This window comes from Panthera pardus, unplaced genomic scaffold (genome assembly GCF_024362965.1).
Source record: "Panthera pardus isolate Hobbes unplaced genomic scaffold, ASM2436296v1 HiC_scaffold_25, whole genome shotgun sequence".
Lineage (NCBI taxonomy): Eukaryota > Metazoa > Chordata > Mammalia > Carnivora > Felidae > Panthera > Panthera pardus.
Window position 1 is genome coordinate 60,504,305 of NW_026526821.1, and position 13,140 is coordinate 60,517,444.

Genomic DNA, 13,140 nt, shown 5'->3' on the forward strand with positions numbered 1-13,140 from the left:
GTCATCAGCAGCCTTTCTTCCCACACTTGTGGTATCACAACAATGATTCACCTCAACACAGGGCGGCAGCTTCCCTAATTAGCCTGGAGACGCTCCGGACCCACACGGTTATAAAAAAACAACTTTTACTTTTATTCAAATGTACAGTTCCCACCCACTGCGCCCACTCCCTCCATACCCGGGCCCGCGGGCCGCCTGCTTTGCCGGGCGGATCAGGATCCCCCTAGGCCCCGCGCCGTCGGGCCGCGAAGCCCCCTGGTGACCTGGAAGGTTGAGCCTGGAGTTGGGGCCGAATCCCTCTCGAGGGTATTCAAGTGAGCCGGAACGTGAACGCCTCGTCCTCCAGGCCCGTCGGGGTCGCTGGTGGACCCCGGCCTCGCCAAGGTAGGGGTGGCCTGGCCCGGAGCCCCGACAGCGTCGCCGAGTGGGCCGGCCAAGGCGGGGGCGGCGGGAGCAGCCGCGGGGTGCGCAGGGGTCCCCGCCCGGCGCGTGGGGACAGCCTGGGCCCGCCGGCGCCTTCCCCCACGAGCTGTGGGCAGCGACTCAGGCTGTTGGGTGGCGGCGGCGGCGGCGGGAGCGGCGCGCCGCGGGGGAGGTGCGCGCGGCGGCCGCGGGCGAGCGGAGCCGCGCGGCGTCCGCCCCCGCCGAGCCGAGAGGAGCCGAGCGGAGCCGGCGCGCCCGGGCCTGGGAGCGCGCGCCGAGGCAGGCTGAGGGCCGGCAGCGGGAGCGTCGCGCCCGCGCCCCGCTCTCAAGACCCCGACCGGGGCCGTGGCGAGGCCAGCTGACACCTGCTGCGTCGGGCCGCGGGCCGCAGCGTTCCCGCGCGGGTGCCGGAGCGGTTTCGGGCGGGGGCCGCCGGGCGCGCGCGCCCACGGCAGGAGCGTTCCCCGCACGCTGCGGACGGTGTTCCTCCAGCGCTTCGCCGAGCCCGGGCCACGCTCCTGAGCCAGGTACCCGGGCGGTCTGCAGCGGGCTGGCCTCGAAGCGTGCGTGGGCTGGCGACCAGTGGCGCGGGGAGACCTGGGCGGGGGCGGCGCGGACCCAGTAGCGCCCCGACGTCTGCCCAGGTGTGTGGCCGGCCAGGGCAGAGCCCACGCGGCCAGGTGCCCCTCGGACTGGGGGTTGGGGGGGGGTGGGGGGGGCCGCGTGGGGCAGCGCGGGCCTGGGCGGAGATGAGCCAGACACGCTCACGCAAGTGCCCAAAGTTTCCCTTTGCTCACTTTGCTGGACTTAACTTTGAATTGTGAGGTGAAGCATAGCAGTTTCAAGCTTTAAGAGGGAAGTCGATCTTGCTGGGTCTGGATCGTTAGTATACGAAGTATTTGTGCCTGCTGTCTCTAAAGGCCATGGCAGGAGAAATTAGTGGACAAAGTCACTAAATGCCTTTTTTATGTGTTAGTTAATGGTTTATTTGTAGACAGGTTTTAGGCTTCGGTTACAAGCCACCAGTAAGGGATTCTGGGTTCCATGTAAGAAATATTCAAATTGGGGGGCGTTGTCTTAAAAAAATTATAGTTGACATGCAATGTTGTATGAGTTTCCAGGGTATGATTTGACAGTTCTATAAGTTACGCAGTACTCACCACAGTGTTCAAAATTTTAATCAACAACATATATCTTGAACAGATGCTTCATATCTGGCAGGGCTTTAATTTGAGGTTAATAACAGCATAGGTAGTTACTCAAATGAGCTAACATTTGGCTTTGAAATGCAGGGAAAAAGGAATGCCACCGTTTGAATCGGACTTGTGTAGGTACAGGCTGACAGCTGGCATCGTGTCACTGCTGAACACTTAATTTTGAGCCAGGAAATCTCTCCAGTGAGAGACAAGCAGCTGTGTGATCTTTTTAGAGGATCACCCCATACCTTCTCAAGCTATCTTAAAATATCCTCCCTTATTCAAGCCTGCAAGCTTTCTTCATTTACATAACGCAGGCAGTGGACCATGGAATAGAATCTATTTAGACCCCTGGTATTCAATCTGGAACTCAGTCACCTCATCCCCCACACACCTGGAATTATGGAGCAGGGGGGTCACTCCTGAGAGCCCTTTGAGGTTATAAAATTGTGGGGGGAAACATCTGGAGAGGGCCCCGCAGTGGTGTCTGGGATCCCTGCCTTTGGGAGCTGGTGGAGAAGGGTTGAACTGGCTGGCTTCCTGGCTCTGCCCCAGTCCTGTGCTGAGCCATGTTGGAGCCAGAGGCAAAAGGAAAAATCACTAATCTGGATCCTGTCTTTAGTTAAAATTGTAATATTTAGCACGACATAGATTTTGTGTTTATTTTGACGTTTTAAAACACTGCATTAAGACGTTTGCCTTGTGGAGCTTTAAATTTTGCGTCTGCATTAAGACGTTTGCTCTTGTGGAGCTTTAAATTTTGCGTCTGAGGTGAATGCCTCACTTGCCTCACCGTAGTTCTAGACTTGCCTGTGAGTCCAGGTGCTTAACTTCTGCAAGCATCAGTTTCCTCACCTATAAAATAAAAAAAAAGTAGACCCTCCATGGATGTTGTACAACTAAAGCGTAGCATCTGGCTGTTTACATAGGACTAGGCATATGGGGACCATGAAAGGGTGGCTGGCCTATTTGTATTTTCCCGAATCTTCCTGAGTTTTGGTTTGCACTCAGCAAAATGGGAGTAATAATAGCCAATTCACAGGGATGCTGTCAGGGTTAAATGAGAGAATGTGTGTGAAGGCGCTGGCCCTCCTGGAGGGTAAGTTTTCTGTGATGGCTTGGTGGGCCCCGGATTTGCCTTGCAAGGTCACAACCACTTCCTTTCCCCTCTGGACGTTAGCCTTGTGCCTTGTCATGCACAGACACTCATAAATTCTGTTTGTGTTGCATTGAGACCTCACAGAAGCTTTTGAATCAAAGTAGAGATGTTTCTTGCCCAGGACTTATTTTGGAGTGGTGAAGTTCACCAGCCACAAGTTGTAGTTAGCAAAATGTTTTATAAATGAACTTAATTTTGCTACTCCAAACAAACGACTTTGGTTCCCTTTTGGTATATTTAGTCCTTGTTTATGATTGTGATTTTCCTGAGCCTAAGTCAAGTGATATTATCTCAGTCACTAGCTTAAGGCAGCTTGGTCCCTTGAGAGTCAGTCTCTCAGTCTCTCTAGGTTACTCTTGGGGGCCCCTTCTCCCCACAGGTGGTCTCTGGGCACCAGGACAAGGTTGGCATCATGTAAAGGTGTGTGGGAGAGTGGCCTCTTGCTGGCCTTCTATTCCTCTTGCTGATGCATTTCCCATCACCACCACTGAGCCTTCTTTTCCTCCTCCACTGAGTGTGGTCCAGCTGGGTGTCACTGGGGTGAGCTACAGCTGGGACCTGGCTCCTGCAACTGGCTGTGAGGTCGGCACACTCTGGCTCTCTTCTAGGTCTCTCCTGGGCACCCGAGAAACTGCCCGGATCATGTGGCACTATGTTAGGCTTCCATTTCTGCTCTACTGAGTGGTCCTCAGTGTTCCCAATAGGAAGCAGGACAAAAACTTCCCATGTTTTGTGTTCCCCTCAACCTTCCATGGATTTTTCTTCCCTCACCACCTCTTCTCTAGGTGGTGCAAAGCGGTGGGGGGCGGGGGAGGGTGCTCAGTCCCTTCAGCTTCCCCTTTTCTTAGTACTGGAAGAGTGTTTTTTTTTTTTTTTAAGATTTTATTTTTAAATAATCTCTACACCCAACATGGGCTCAGACTTACAACCCTGAGGTTGAGTTTCATGCTCCACTGACTGAGCCAGTCAGGCACCCCAAGAGCTTTTTTTTTTTTAACCTGTGGGGCAAGAGTCTTAAGTCATATCTTCTGTTCTCTGTGCACTATGACTTAGAATAAAAAAAGAATTAAACATCATCTCACCTCCCCACACCCCCCCCCACCTTTGAAAAATCAGATGCATCCTGATGAGGTGGGAAGGAGGCAGGGAAGAACAAACTGGGAAAATAGGGAAAAAGTTCCCTTCCTCTCCCTGCTCTCCGTCTTTCTGGCCACGCTGACCTGGGTTATGGGCACTGGACTTCTTAATACATGAAAAATACTGGGAAAGATATAGAACCTGCTGGAAATACCAGTCACAGGCTGGGAGGAAATGGGGAAAGAGCAGCTTTGAAGCTTTGTTGGTGGGTGGGAGAAGAGACTAGTTTTCTGCTATACATTACTGAGTCCAGCCCAGTAAACCAGTTTCAGGTGGATTAATGTCTTTCAAACCATTACCCCCTATTTATGCTGCTGTTTCTTCATCATCAGAATGATCCACTGTGTGCTTTGCATTTACTAAAAGCATAAGAGAAACAGAAAAATCCAAGTCATAATTAGTTGCTTCTTCAGGGTGCTTAGGAATTATTTGAAGAATAAGATTAGCCTTTAGGAAGTCTAAAGCTGTAAACCCAAGCTCTGGGTTTTGTTTTCACACTCAGTGGTTGGAAGGTGAAGTGGTCAGGGAAGGCTTCTTGGAGGGGGTGACTTTAAGTAACATTAAGACTTTGCCACATGGATGTGAGATGAAAGAGAGCTTTCCATGAGAAGGAGCTCTTGAGTGCCTAGAGACAGAAAGGCCTTCCCAGGGGTGGCCTTTCAGGATGTGCTCATGGCTTGACCCTTCTTGGTGTCATGTTTATCCCTTTTGTTGTCTAGGTACCTGTAAACACTGGCACAGTTACTGTCATCTGTAGGTAGGACAACAGGAGTGGTCAGCTCTCTAAATTCCTTGTGTTTTCCCAAACTAATGGAAATCAGAGGTGTTTTCATCTACCCTGTTTTCTTAGATATTTGCACCTGGAAAATAATTTCAAACTTTTGGGTCAGGTCAGTGGTCCTTGAGATATGTTTGTGATTCTGATGAGTTAGTTACCTTGGAATTCTTTGTATTGCTTTAACGTGCTATAACCCATAATTCTGAGCTCAGTGGGTCATGAACCAGAAGATGCCATGTGAGTACTCATGGAATTTAGTGGCTAATAGACAGGGAACAGTGAGACAGGTGTGACCATGCACCCAGGGGCTCCTTCTCATTGGTGTCTACCCCTGACTCCATGCAGACACTTGTACTTTTCAGATGCAGATTCCTGGTAGGAAGGACTCTCAAATATTTTTCTTATGATTAAGGTATCTGTGAAAAGAAATTACAGAAGATCTTTTTGAAAGGTGAGGAGTAGACAGTTATTTAGTTGCTCAAGCCTCTTCCTATCCCTGGTGTGTGAGGCTAATTTGTAAATGTATGAAATTTGAGAACTTCTGGAATACTTGGCCTCACGTCTGAGGTCCATTCTCCAGTCTCTGCATCCTTTCTGACCCCCAAATTCTCATGTTTGTGGGAGGCAATAGAAGCATTAGCTGTGGTGTGTGATTTTCCCAAGAAACTGCTCTCTGAATGTGGCATATGAAAATGTCAGAGGTGTTTTGCTTTCTTAAAGTAAGTGATCCAGCCAAGGGGGGCAGTCAGGGCGCTGGTTTCAGCTGTGGCACTTAAGAGTCCCTGTGACCTCAGGCACCCCAGAGAATGGGGGGGGGGTTACTCATATGCACACACACACACACACACACACACACACACAAGCATTACTTGAGGTATTGTATCAGCAGAAGAAATGCTTCATAAATTATTTATGACTATTCTTCCATTTCCTTTCTTAGAACGTGAAGGGTACTTATTATAATTCCCAATTAGGACCCCTAATAAAGTACCCTACAGCAATAAAGGGTCCTTCTGCATCTGAGATCTGATGGCATTTAAGGAAAATGAGCAAATGTGCTACAGAGTGACCCTGAGAAAAGTTAGTGGTAGATGTCATGTGGGGAAAGGCCTTGATGCAATTTAAAGCACACAGTGAGAAGTGAGGGGAAAGCGATGGGAAGGGTAGCACAGGTAGGATAGGGTGAAAGTGGGTGGAAGACCTTCAGCATCTGGGTCCTGGGGTACACTGTGGTCATGGGCTCCATCTCTCTCTACAGCATTAGCTGTCCCTGCTAATATGTGGTTATAAGGACCAGTTAAAGTACTAGCGGAAGGGCCATAGATGGGACACACACACACACACACACACACACACACACACACACACACACACTTGTTCTATTGGTGAGACTCGTAGGGACATTCTGCCCTGCCACATCTGTGGCTCCTCAGTGAGCCTGATGAACAGCCATGGATTAGAAGATCAGAATGGGTGTCACCAATGGGTAACCAAATTGCAACCAATATTAGGTTCCTCTTATATATTTAATGTTATACATAAGAATACATCATGAATATTTAGTACCTTTTCAGCATTTAGTGTATCATAAATATTTACTGCCCAGCTACTTTGGGTATATTTAGTACCTCATGAATATTAGGTATCTCTTGTCCTTCCACACCTTTCTGTCTGTTTGATATACACATGTTCTCTTTACTGAGTTTTATCTATACTAAACATATCTTATAAGTCATCCATCCCCTTTGCTGTCTTTTCTTTAGAATTGAATATTCTCAAATAACATGACAAATGTACACCAGCCTAGTCTCTTAAAATAAATTTCCAGGTTGTATATATTTTTATGAAGCCATTGTCCTATCAGGATGGGTGTCTGAGGTGTGTGGGGGCCTCTGGGACCGGGTGTAGGTCTGTATAGGCTGATAAAGCTTGCTCATGTGCACTTCAAGTTTGCAGATGGACAGTGAACTGTGTGCTCAGGGCTAGTTTCTGCTCTTGGCCCCTCAGGAAAGAAGTGACCATGGGAGAATGTCCATCCGAGAGGCTATACCTGTTGTTTTGAGCCTTGCGCAAGCTGGTCTCAACTCTTAGCTCTTTTTGGTTGGGTGCAGCTGTGTGGCCAGGCACAACATCTGCACCAGCAGGGACAGGGACAGGAGCATTGGATGTGGGGTCACAGTTCACCTGGGGCCTAGGCTCAGCCCTGGGCCTCTTGAGTTCTCCTCCCTGGTCTGCAGCTGATGTGGGCAATGCAGAGCTGCTCTGGAGCACCATCCCCTCTCTGCACCTGCTGTTCCAACCTGTGTCTAATACCACACTCCTGGTCCAGAGGTTCCATCATCTTGCTTTAATACATTAATTACTCCCCATTTCTTCCCCTCTATTCCCTGAAAAGTGGTAGCAGGAACTTTTTCATGGGTCCTTTCTGCATGGACAATTTGTGACATGGAAGCGACAAGCGCGAACCCTGCTGATGGAAATGGGGAGGAGGATGGGATTTGGGGGCGGGTCAGGCCCACGCACTGGACATCGTACCACTTCACCTGGTGCTTTGTTCTCTGTGAACTGGGCTTATTTCCTCAGGAACTGAAGTGGTCACGTATGTTTGGATGGTTGCTGGGTGGCAGCTGCATGCTCCATTGGAAATCAGATCTTTAAATCACCATGTATTAGCGTTTCCAGTATACCGTCTGGGTGAAACAGGCTCTTCACATACAAACACAAAACATTTTGCAGATCTGAGTCACTGTTTTCTGAGGCTTGGCCTGTGTCATCTTGTTTTCATCATGGCCTCCATGAGCAGAGATGGTTCTTTCAGCTGAGGTGTTCGTGCTAGCAAGGCTTCCCTGGTACCACGTTTAGAGATGAAATTACTGGTTGTGTTTCATGGGCCCTGGGGCAGCCCAGAGGCATCCCTCGATAGTGGAAGAACCACTGCAGGCAAGACTCTGCCAGGCCAGCAGGCAGGGAAGGCCCAGAAGGTCGTGAACTTGGCGTGGGGCAGGCCTGCCAGCCGCCCAGAATGCCGACCAGACGTGTGATTTGTCTCGTCGCAGTCAGGCTGCTCCTTGGCTGCTCCCTTGTGTGGCACAAGGCCAGGTGCGGCACAACAGACTGGCTCCACCACGAGGCAAAGCCGAGGGCAGAACGTGAGTGGGCGTCTTGCTAGATCTGGGGGCACGTCCTCCCAAATTTTTGTCTGTGCTATACCGAATATTCACGTGTGTGTGTGCACGCAAAAGTACCTGTTTAATATGAAGAGGTAATATCTACATTGTTTCGTGCTGCTCGCTCTTTCTTTCTTTCTTTCTTTCTTTCTTTCTTTCTTTCTTTCTTTCTTGTATATGTCTTTATTTGAGAAAGACAGAGAGAGTGCGCATGCAAGCCGGGGAGGAGGAGAGAAAGAGGGAGGGAGAGAGTCCCAAGCAGGCTCTGCACTGTCAGTGTGCAAAGCCCGATGCAGGGCTTGAACTCATGAACTGCAAGATCATGACCTGAGCTGAAATCAAGAGTCAGATGCTTAACCAATTCAGCCACCCAGGCGCCCCTGCCTTTTCAAAATTAGTATTGTGTGTTGAGTCTCTTTTCCACATTGCTAGATATTCTTTCTTAGTATTGGTTGTGTGGCTGTGAGGAGCTCCCATAGGATGGGCAGGCCCAGCCTACTTAACCCAAGTCCTCTGTTGGATCGATGTCTACTTAAATTATTTTCAACCCTTAGCCACTTAGTAATGGTAGGACGGTGAACATCTTTGTCATGCTTATAATCCAAACATTTGTCTGGTTGGTTCCTTCCAAGTACTATCTCATAAGTAGATTTCCTGTGTATGTACATGCCTCCTCCTTTAATATGCCCTGCCTGGAATAATTTTTTTTTTCACACCAAGGTGTTTGTGTGTGTGTGTGTGTGTGTGTGTGTGCATGTGTGTATGTATGAGAGAGAGAAATTTCCCTCCTCTTGGCCAACAGTGTCTTCAACATCTGTGTTATTCAGGATTTGCTCGAGTTAGTTTAGGCAGAAGAGGATTTAATGCAGGAAATTCAGGGCCAGCAGAATCATTGGAAGCTTGGCCCTTGGCCAGACCTACAGGAGTGACCCCCAGAACAACACTGCAGGGCTGGCTGGACAGAAGCTGCTGACTCCAACCCCAGACCCATTCCGTGGAGGGTCCCTCCTGCTCAGTGTACATCCATGAAGCTGGGGACAAGACTGTGGGACTTCCACACCCTTCTCCCCGCATGGAAAAACCTGATGCTTCTGCGGAGGTGGTGGTGTCTGTTAGCAGAGATGCACAGGAGACTCTTCCACGTGGGGAGCCTGGTAGGGAGGGAGGCTAGGAAGTCAATTTATGAACTATATTTCTCCTTGGTTTTCTAGCCTCTAGCAGGCAGTGAACAAGCCAGGGAGTGTGAACAGAATCTCAGCCTTTGTTTTTCTAATGTTGTCCTTTTAGTGTTGTATCTGAAGCAGGCAGAGGTGAGGTTCACAGAATGTAGCCACAGGTATGGTGATGGGCCTGGGTCCCTGTCTCACAGAATCAGTTGTTCTGCTCTTAGAGAAGGCCCAGAATCTTTCACAGATAAGGTTTTCATTTCAGTTGCCTTGGACATGAGCCCCAGTCCCCTTCCTACTCACTCTTAGAAACCAGATTAGAAGCTTCTCCAGCCTGAGCTTTGTGCAGATAGGTGACAAAACAACATGAAGCCATGTACCAATAGTTCCTGCAGACTTGCCTTTTCTATGAACCATGTATTTGAAAATCAGATCCCTGGAGACCTGCCTCAGTGGGAAGGGTGTGGGTTGTCTAGTTGTTTTCTCTTGACATTGGAGACCCTTTGCTCTCTCCCCCTTTCTTGGTGGTGTCGTGTTAATGTTGAACAGCCCTGTTATTAGGCATGGGGAGGAAGCAGGAGTTAGCGTACTGTCAAGTTAAGACTCAGATTTTTTTTCATGAGCCATAATTGATCAGCAGTCAATTTATGAACTATATTTCTTCTTGCCTCTCCAAACAGGCTTTTGTGCATAATTACTGTGAATTCAGGTGTCTGTATAGTGCCAAGTTCCCCCTCTGAGTGGATTACTGCATTTTCAGTTGTTCAGGAAAAGCATTGCTGAGGAAGGGTTCCAGGAAAGACTGTGTCTTTAGCAACCCTCAGCCCATGGGTGGCCCATGGTGTTTTGGTGACTGTGGGGGTCAGCTACCAACCTGATGTGCACACCTTTCTGGCCCTAAACAGGCCCTCCACCCCTTACAGTAAATGTTACCCTTCAGAGATTGACTATTTAAAGCAACCTGATGGTCCCTAACTCAAAGCTCTGAGGGAGATGCTGGGGGTGAGGAAAGAAGGAGCCCAGCTTCCTCCCAACTCCAGATGGGATGTGACAGCCTTTGGGACCAGTTCTTGGAGGGTCCAAAAGATCATTATTTTAGAGACCCATCAGAGAAACCCATATCTTTTACAAAGGAGAACGTATTGGTGATTTGATATATCCCAAGTGATTCACTTCGGGTTTCAACAGCACCTTCCTTCTGTAAATTAAAAATAGAACTTGACAGAGCCAGTCACTATATGGTAAAACCTTGGTTTGTGAACACAATTCATTCTGGAAAACATGCTTATAATCTAAAGCTCTTGTATATCAAAGCGAATTTCCCCATAAGAAATAATGGAAACTCAGATGATTCATTCCACAACCCAAAAATATTCATGTAAAAATGATTACAATACTGTAATATAATATAAAGAAAATACAAAATATAAAGAGAAATAAACAAATTAAGCTGCTCTTACCTTTGAAAACCTTCGTGGCTGATGTGAGGGAGATGAGAGAGGAGGGTTATTGTGTAGGATGACTTTTACTATCGCTAACGGAATCACTGCTGTCTGTTGGCTCAATGGAATCTTTTTCTGTATGGAGGCAATTGGATAGTCTCACATTGATATTGACTACAGTACAATATTAATAAGCACTTGTCATATACTGTATTTAATGTAACTGGCAATAGGCAGTAGAGGAAAGGGTCTGTATCTGCAGGAAGCCTGACCTAGAATGAAACAAAGCATCCCAAGCTTACTTGTGTATGGAAAAGCAAAGGACAGTTCATTGGTGCTTTGAAGTGACAAAAAATACACTAGTGCCAGTTGTGGGCACTCTCCAACGTTCTAAAAAGTCACTGATTTCTGCCAAACATTGGGGCCTGAGACAGAGCATCCTAGCATGGGAGATCACCTGTAATCCCACAGAGAGAGAGAAAGAGAGAGAGAGAGAGAGAGAGAAACCATTGGCTCAGTTGTGATCATGTGATGTTTGGCATCACATTCTGCTCATATCACAAGACATTGCTCATTTATCAATTTAAAATTTATAGAAATATTTGCTCATCTTGCAGAACACTCTCAGAACAAGCTACTTGTAATCCAGTACTATACTTACTACCTGTTGAACACTGGGCACCATTTTGGGTATTTCCCCTTCATCACCTCACTGAAGCCTGTGATCACGCTGTACATTTTATAAATAAGGAAACTGAGGCCCCGAGAGGTGAAGTAACTTGGCCAGGGTTCCTCAGCTAGTGAGTGAAAGAGCTGTGAACCCAGCTCCACTCACTGCTCCCCCTGTTTCTCTCAGAAGATGATTTCCCCTTGAAAATAGCCTCTGTTTCCGAGGATGTGGAGAAACAGGAACCCTCTTGCACTGTTGGTGGGAATGCAAACTTGTGCAGCCACTCTGGAAAACAGTGTGGAGGTTCCTCAAAAAATTAAAAATAGAACTACGTTATGACCTAGCAATTGCACTACTAGGAATTTACCCCAGGGACACAGGAGTGCTGATGCATAGGGGCACATGTACCCCAATATTTATAGCAACACTGTCAACAGTAGCCAAATTATGGAAAGAGCCTAAATGTCCATCACCTAATGAATGGATAAAGATGTGGTTTATATATACAATGGAATACTACTTGGCAATGAAAAAGAATGAAATCGTGCCATTTGCAGCAACGTGGATGGAACTGGAAGGTAATATGCTGAGTGAAATAGAGAAGTACAGATATCATATTTGTCACTCATATATAGATCTTGAGAAACTTAATGGAAGGCCATGGGGAAAGGGAAGGGGAAAAAATAGATACAAACAGAGAGAGAGGGAGGCAAACCACAAGAGACTATTAAATACAGAGAACAAACAGGGTGGATGGGGTAGAGGGGAAAATGGGTGATGGGCATTGAGGAGGGCACTTGTTGGGATGAGCACTGGGTGTTGTATGTGAGCCAATTTGACAATAAATTATAGTAAAAAAACCTGTTTCTCTAGTGTGCAACTGAGGTACTTACCCACACAAGCGCTGTGTGGTTGTTGGCTTTATTGCTGTTACTATTTAGCGAACATGCCCAGATGCTGTCATGATTGCTTTACCCTCACTGTTTTTATCCCGATTTTACAGAGGAGCAAACTGAGGCACAGGGAGGTTATGGGACTTACCTAAATCACCAGTACCCAGTGGAGCGGGGATTTGAACCCAGTGTCCTTTCCTTGTTGCCCTGCTTTTAACCTGTCTTGAACTTTTAACTTGCAATGACTGGGAAGTGTCCTTATAACTCCCCCAGGGTTTTACTTAATGGGAGGGAACACTCTTGGAAAATCAGTCCTGTTGGTGTTCACAGAGCCTGGAGGGTCTCCTTACTCCCCAGTCAGATTCCTTCTGAGCCCACCTCCCTGACATTCCAGCCACAACTGGAGTCTAGGTGGAGACCTTTCTTCCCTCCTGCCTCTCTCTCTCGGCTGCCTGCAGCAGATTTTGCAGGAAAGGAGAGGAGGGGAACGTCACGGATGGAGGTGGCAAGGGCACAGGCACAGGCTGAAGGCTGGGCTAACCACACCCTGGCAGACCCCTGGCTGTTTGGGTGACCTTGAGGACAGCCTTGATCTCACTTTCCAACTGCACGCACTGGGAGATTGAGATACGTGCCTCCCAGGGTTGTTGGGAGAAGAAAAGGCAATAGTTTATGTGGAAATGGCAGACGTGCCGTAACCAGTGTATAAGAGTGAGTTAGAAATGACATTTTATTTTAATTGTTATTATAATTTAGCCCTTTTTATTAATACATTTCTAGGAAGAGTAAGGCCTCGTGACTGGGGGCTCTGGGCACAAAGCCTAACTCTCCTGTTCTCCAGCCTCATGGTCTCTCAGTGCCTGGGTTCCCCATGGGGGTGGGACTAGCATCCCTAGGATTCATGTGGGGACTGGCTGGAGTGCTAATGTCCCAGGGCAAGCACGTACTTAGCCCCAGCTCTTAAGTACTTGCTCACCTGAAGGCCTGCAAGTTAAATGGCTGCCATCTGTGAGAATAAAAACCAAAGTGGCAGTGGGGGAGAACGGATTGGAGGCACCAATGGTTGAACAGGTATGTCTTCCAGGCACTATTAGGCACTTATATGACCT

The 13,140-nt window shown here is 48.0% G+C and overlaps 1 protein-coding gene across 3 annotated transcripts in view; it reads left to right on the forward strand.

The window, feature by feature from the left end:
* Positions 1 to 268: 268 nt before the first annotated feature.
* CRACDL (CRACD like) overlaps positions 269 to 13,140 on the forward strand; it is a 144,753-nt gene continuing 131,881 nt past the window's right edge. The window contains exon 1 of one of the 3 annotated variants that reach the window (XM_019457503.2): positions 269 to 384. The gene's annotated coding sequence lies outside the window, so the exon portion shown is untranslated. The other 2 variants (XM_019457419.2, XM_019457533.2) reach the window with 2 other exon arrangements.